A 7632-nucleotide genomic window follows, 5' to 3' on the forward strand; every position below is an offset into this window, starting at 1 on the left:
ATTACACGACCGGATTGAGAGGAAGCCTTGAGCAAAAAGGCAAAACTATCCGTCATTTCAGGCCCCTCCTTAATATGTTTAATCACCTGCAACAAAGAGGAACACTTATTAAACAATTCACGGACAAAAGGTGATATCACAAGCGGAAGATTGGGAGAGCGTACCTCATTGAGACCTCGACACAGCAACCATCGTCGCTCTTTTTCGGCCCGCTCTGCTTGTTCTTGGAATTCATGAAACCCGTCAGCTATCTTTTGTTTATCGTTAAGATATTCAGCTGCACGGGCTTTTGCTTCATCACGGGCCTGCAGAAAAGAGTCATAGGCAGTTTGCATCTCAGCAGCATTTTTATCTTTAAGATCAGCCTGCTCTCTCTGCAACCTCAGTTCCGCTTCAAGTTCTTGGATTTGGGCACCTTGGCAGGTTACTTGGCTCTCTAAGGCTGATTTAGCATCAAGTGCCTTTGCCAGTTCCTCCTTCTTCCTCTAGGTTTCATCTTGGGCGGCTTGAAGAATGGAATTCTGTCTATCGCAAGCCTCCTTCCACTGCCGAGCAACAGCCGAGTGCTTATCTTTTTCATTTTTAAGGGCAATCTCGGCGTCAGATAATTTCCATTTCGTTGTGTTAGCCACCACGCGGTGCTCGTCGGCCTCCTTCTTGGCCTTCTCAGCGGAGCGAGTCATCTCACCCAACTTCCCACCCATTGTACGCCATTCACGCAAAATTTCCTGTCCACAAGCCAAAGTATTGGCTACTGACGAGGAATAATCCATATGGATATCATGGAGAGAACATCCATGTTGATGAATCCGTTCCGCAGGCGGAACACAATGATTAATAAACGTTGCACAGACGTCCGGGTCGGTAAAGCGAGACCCATTCATTAAATTCCAGTGAGGAATAAACATGTTGTAATCCTCCCCTGGATTGGGCTCTCCGAAGTAATCTGTACTTGGACCCCTGAGGCCTACATGGGTGGAAGAAGATGGATGTGGGACGTCAACGACTGGAGGAGGACGTTGAAATTGAGACCCATCCCCTTCACTTGTGAAAAAAGGAGAAGACGAGAAGGAGAAATGTGGAAATTGGGATGAGAAATTCGGCACTTTGAATGCCGCTCCCTCCACATTCTCTTCCCTTTCTTGGGAACCAGAAACATCTCTAGCCCTAAATAGATAATCCAAAGGATCTTCCCCCTCCGGTGGAGGAAGAGGATCTTCTTGGTTCTTCTCAAGCGGAGGAGTTAGTGGCCTATCTTCCTTTTCGGGAGAAGGAGACGGTAGTTTATCACTCTTAGGCATAGGAGATGGTAATTTATTCGTCTCGCCAACTACTGCGGGTGGATCTGCACAAGTAAATTACAAATAAGTGTTGGTAAAAACTCAAATGGTCGAAGAAAGTTGTCTTTGAAACGTACCAGCCAAGCCCTTCATGCGATCTGCAAGACTGACCCTCTGTCTTTGCGGACGCTGTGTCCTCGGCTTTTTCACCGCCGGTCCTCCATCAGCAACAGTTGCATGACTCGTACTGGTGCCACTTGCTCGCAAGGACCAGTAGTCCCTCTTCCAGTCCGAATCTGCGAGCAGATGCGAGACAGATGAGATCTCAGACAAATCATCTGAACCTTCTGTTTCTCTGAAAGATGATTCGTCACTCGAGGAAAGAATGACGATCACTCCGTCAGAAGTAAGAACATTGAGTGGGTGAGGGTTAAGGACATACGCACATGAAAGGTGAATGGCATACGAAGCCATTGGTTCAGCACGTACCCTCGTAGGGAAAATGAAATGTTTTTTAGTCCTCTCGAGGACGGGTATCTCTTTGGCTTCGTGAATACGCTTCCCCGTGCATCCCCTATTCTCAAATAAGGCATTCAGCATTGGCCCCTCTCCTGGAAAAGCCACACGAAGCAAGTTAGATAAAATATCTAATAACAATTATGAGGAAGAAAAAATAGAATACAGCTCACGTTCGTTCAAACCCATAAAAATGGGTTCCAAGTCTAGATACGGCCATAGACGACTCATACCCGCCCATACTAGGGCTTCCTCTTGTAAAGCCCGCATTGGAGATGGTTCTGAAATTAGAACGCGGAACCACTCCCGGCCCTCATGTTTGGCAGTAACAACTTCTGGAAGTGCCTCATTGGCTGGACGCTGAACCATCACATCCGGAACGACGTCCTCGGAAATCCAAAAGAATTTGTTATGCCAATCCTTGGAACCCCCCTCGGTCACATGACCGATAATCCTATTGGCTATGGGTTGAACTTTGAACCACCCACCACGGTTGGTCATCCGATAAAATACGGGAAATCGGTCAACCCGGGGTAACATCCCATGGGTCGTACACACAAATTCGAAATGACGAATTTGCATAACGGTACGAGGGTGTAACTGGGATAAGTGAATCCCATAGGCATTTAACACCTTCATAAAAAACTTGGTTATGGGAAAACGAAAATTCCCATAAACAAAGTAGTCGGCATACACTGCCATCTTGCCAGTGGGTGTCAGACTAACGACAGATCCGGCAGCAGGAAACTCGGGTCCCCATTCTGGTGGAATACCATACGTATTAAGTAGCTCTTCATATTCGGATCGCTCCCATCTAACTTCTATCTCATCTATACGGGGAGTCACTATTTGAATAGCCATGGGTTTGGTCAGAAAAGGAAAACAACGAGCAATTTTGAAAAGTAATCAACAGATTAGTCGTTGGAATAAGAAAAATCGAAAGAGAGAAGGATAGAAATCAAGGGCAATAAACCTTCGAAAGGAAGACGCCTCCACTATTTATACCCATCGCAATTAATACGATGGGATATGAACAGTGGAGAGAGAAAATCATCATCCAATCGGCAGACGCCACGTCACGCGGGAAATTCGAAAAAGCAAAAAGGTGAACAGTCGGGTACAACGACAGCCGGCATGAACTTCACATTCCCTGACACACGCGCCTGTAAGCTGTCACATCGTACTCTCGGTATGGTTATCCATTACAATAAATCTTCACCGCAACTTGCAAATTTCATAAAAATCCCCAAAAACACCCTTAAGTCCAAAATTTCACCCGCATAAAAATGCTTCACACGGAAGAAAACACTGGACTGGGAGGACTTATAGAGGTATGTTACCAAAAATACCCAAATACCCCTAAGAACCTCCCACGGGTCAGAGGATTCTTCCTCATAAGACACCCGCAGAACATATGAATCACCCGCATAACCGTCTAAGGAAGGAACACTCGTACAACTTATGCGGAAGCATGTTGGCACCCTCAGAAGTCATCCGCAGGACAAAGTATTCGTCTGCCTGAATGACCAGGAGGTAATGCCTCAGGATAGCTGTAATTAACTAATTACTTTCTAGAAGATTTACCAAGATGCTTTCTTGGGCAATACGTGATCTCTCGGCCAATGAATAAAGGACACCTGACAATGTCATTATAACCGGGCACATGGCCAGGGTTATTTATCATCCTATCTCATAAGGACGCGTGTCCAGGTTGTTATACATGCACATGCGACGTATAGCTGAACCTATCATTTGAGGACACGTGTCCAGGTGGTTACTAGAGCATCTTCTGAAAAGGACAACTGGCCCAATCATCTTCCCACATCATTCGGCTATAAATAGCCTCTCAATCTTCATGAGGTATTCATTGACTCTCCACTATCTACTCTAAATACTTAAGTACTTTCTTTACGTCAGAACGATACTTATTCTCACGCCGGAGGGTGGTTACAGGAAGACCCCCCCCCCTCTTGTCCTTCTCGTGGCGAGCTCACGGTATCTATTTTGCAGGTTCCGGTCACTGGACTTTGGGAAGTTATGCTCATATCGTAGTTGGTTGTTATCCGTATCCTACCCTGTAGACTCATTGGATCCAAGACCCGTCAAGGGGAGTAGATCCGTGTTTCTTCAATAGACATCCTATATGTGCAAGTAGAATTGGTGAAAATACATGACAATCTATACGATTATTATAAGTAGTTAGAGAAGAGGGTAAAGTTCTAAATGGACTATTCAATATAGTAGAAAGAATGAAAATTATCAATGGAAGATTCTTGTATGCTACAAAGTCGAAGTCTCAAATGGACACGTTGATATGTTGTTTTATGGAACAAAGGGTTATAGTGTTGGTCAATGATTAAACTTGTTGTAGTAGTAGAATTTCCCGTACAGTGGTCATGGGAGTTTCATATGTTGAATTTGAATGTTGTAGTTGCATGTATAAAGTAATTTTCAAGTAATAAATTGTTCAAAGATGTTTAAATAAACCATGTCATAAATGCATTTGTTGAGTGTTGACATGGTGGTGTGGCTTTATAAGTGTTAAAACCATCCAAAACCAATGTGTGTGCCTGCCATATCAGATGAAATAGGTGCATAGGTGTTCGATACGCTAGGCTGGGGAAAACCAAATGCCCAACCCCTTATGAGTTATGCCAAAAATGGCCTAGGTGACCAGCGTACCATACGCGGGTAGGTGTAAGTAGAGCAATAAATTATTTACATTGGTGCGTTGATACACTTAATTCAGTAAATCTTAAAAGTATTTCTTCAATCATATTTATCATAATATAAAAGTCTCTAGTCTTGAAATTTAAATCTTGTTGTGACATATGTTATAGTCTATTAAAAAGCTTGTTTTTATTTTTATTTTTATTTTTTTTAACAAAAATTCAAGAACTTTATACAAATGGAAGGTCTTATACCTAAGGTTATTCAAAAAGCTCGCAACTCGTAGTTTGCTTAGATAAAACAAGCTAAAAAAACTTGATTTGAAAATACGTGAGCCAAGTAGAATCATTTTTGCAATCGAGCCGAGCTCGACTCAAATCATCACTAGGCTTGTTGGCTCGTTTAACTTGAAGCTAACGCTGAACGAGATGCCTCTCGAGCCCGAGCTCGAACCCTTGGTGGCTCAACTCGGTACAACCCTATTATGTTATGCTAAAGTGTAAAAATAAAAGGACCGAGTTGTATAAAACCACTCAAAACCCTAATCCCCAAATTCAAACCCAACTCCAATCTAAATCCATTAATCTAACATTCAAACCTTCAATTGAATTCTTGAACACGCCAATGGCTTCCAATTCCATCACCAGATTCCGATCACTAACCAAACCAACTCGCCAAACCCTAACCCAAAGCCACCGCCATTTCTCATCAATCCTAAACCCTGACTCCACCACTCCTCTTACCAGCAAACAGAAATCAAGAGCCGTGCAGCTTCCTTAACACCCGATACCCATCTCGACCGAGTTGCATTCTCACTCGCCATTTCCAAACTCACCGAGCTAAATTACTACGAGGGTATCCGTAATTTCGTCGATGAGCTCTTTAACACTCGACCCGATTTGAAAACCGAGCGGTTCGTATCCAATGCGATCGTTTATTTCGGTCAGGCTGGGCTTTTGAACGATGCCCACCAACTGTTTGATAAAATGCCTCAACTGGGTGTCGGTCGCAACGTGCGCTCGTTGAACGCGTTGTTGTTTTCGTGCGTTGCGGCGAAGGAGTATGACGAGGTGAAACGGGTGTACCTTGATTATCCTGGGAAGTATGGGGTGGAGATGAATGTTGATAGTTATAATACGGTGATCAAGGCCTTTTGTGAGTCGGGGTCCGCGAGCTCGTGCTACTCGGTCACGGCGGAGATGGTGAGGAAGAAGTGCCGGCCGAATGCCACGACGTTTGGGTTGACGATCGCTGGGTTTTATAAGGAGGGGAAGTTTGATGATGTGGGGAGAGTGTTGGAGATGATGAAGAAGCATGATGTGCATATCGGGATCGGGACGTGTAATATTAGGATTCAGAGTTTGTGTAAGCTGAAGAGGACGGTGGAAGCGAAAGCTTTACTAGACGGGATGCAGTTGAGGGGTATGAAGCCGAATGCGGTTACTTACAGTCGTTTGATTCATGGCTTTTGCAGGGAGGGTAAGTTGAACTAGGCGAAAGAGTTGTTTAAGAAGACGATTAACGGTGGATTTAAACCGGAAAGCGAGTGTTACTTCACTTTGGCACACTATCTTTGTAAAAGTGGCGATTTTGAAGCTGCGTTGGATGTTTGCAAGAAAAGTATGGAGAAAGATTGGTTTCCTAATTTTTCGACTATGAAGTTACTCGTTGAAGGGCTTGCGAATGGTTCAAAAGTTGATGAAGCGAAAGAGGTTATTGAGACAATGAAGAACAAGTTCCCTAATAAGGTTGATGTTTGGAATGAAGTGGAAGAGAAGTTACCGAAATAGAGTCGAGTGACACCGTACGTGTATGCTCTTTCATGTTACAATGTCAAAACCAACATCACTAGGTCTGGTGATACTTTTTTGAATTTATAACTTTAAATTAAATTGTTGTTTTGCTTTGCATTGGTAGTAAGTAGTTAGGTTTGTTGTTCTTTCGTGTTGCATTTTGTTTAACGAATTTTGGCTGCCGATATATAGGCTTAATCCTTCAATCATAAGCAATCTATTTACAGAAAAGAGAATTATGATGAATGATGGATATATATTGTGGAATATTACAGTAAAAGTCACTTTACAATGCATCTTGCTTTGCTGCTGTAAACTTTTTACCAGATCTTATATTGGTTAGTGTCGGCTTCAGCTTTCAAGATTGTGGTAGCTGAACCCGGGAATCTTGTTTGCCTGGCGGTGATTGTGGCGGCACTCAGTGGCGTCCATTATCATACAGATCCTTGGCAAAAACTTATTCTTCTGCCATTTGGTTTTAAGGAATCCAAAACCGCACCAAAATCTTGAACCACCACTGTCAACGTTTGTGTCACTAGTGCCGCCATGGTCGCGGCCATTGTTTGACTCTGAGCCTCTTGTAATACGTAATCTCCTTCATCAAAAGGTAACCCATTGTACCGTGTGTCCCTATTTCAGCCAGAGGCGCCGCATTTCCTCCCTTGTTTTTTGAGAACATGGTGGTGGCAACTGGCAGATAGATGGAGCATATATGTATTTGGTTCTAATGTAATGCTTTTTAATTGACATAAATGGTGGTCATTAGTGGTAGTTTTTAGGTCTTTATCCATGGTGGGAAAGATGAAAGAACACTTTTGGTTGGTAAATCTATTGTCACAACAATAATCACAGAAATTTAAATAAAAAAAATTAATGCTAATATGCAATAGAAGTTGTTCATCAGTCATAGTTTTGCTTTGGTACACACTCTAGGCCTCTTCTTGGGGCCTTTGTAAGTGATTTTGTACATACAGATTAAATATAACATTTATATAGCGTGTGTGGTACAATTTACATTAACCTATGTTTGTGTGTGTGTATTGTGATTAAGATTGAACATTAACTTATTAAACTTGAGATATTAAAAGCATGTAACATCAACATAACTCATTTTACTACTTATTTATCTAAACGTGTTAACACTATCAAATAGGTTATACAACCTAAACACTTATATCAAATGATTTAAAAACGTCAACCTAAAATACTTGCATTGACAAACCCAACACTTGTTCACCATACTAGATTTCGTGTTAGCATCAACAATTGACATCTCAATACATATAAAATCGCGATTTTGTTTTCTTCAGCTTTATAGGTTATAATGTCTTTGCTCAAAATAGTTAAAGATAATGAAATTTTATGTATTTAAA

The 7632-nt window shown here is 42.3% G+C and overlaps 1 pseudogene; it reads left to right on the forward strand.

The window, feature by feature from the left end:
* Positions 1-5066: 5066 nt before the first annotated feature.
* Positions 5067-6467, forward strand: LOC143535903 (pentatricopeptide repeat-containing protein At1g11630, mitochondrial pseudogene; annotated as a pseudogene).
* Positions 6468-7632: the final 1165 nt, after the last annotated feature.

This window comes from Bidens hawaiensis, unplaced genomic scaffold, assembly GCF_021521415.1.
Source record: "Bidens hawaiensis isolate Kalapana, Puna unplaced genomic scaffold, B.hawaiensis_p1.1 tig00010729_1, whole genome shotgun sequence".
Taxonomy (NCBI): domain Eukaryota; kingdom Viridiplantae; phylum Streptophyta; class Magnoliopsida; order Asterales; family Asteraceae; genus Bidens; species Bidens hawaiensis.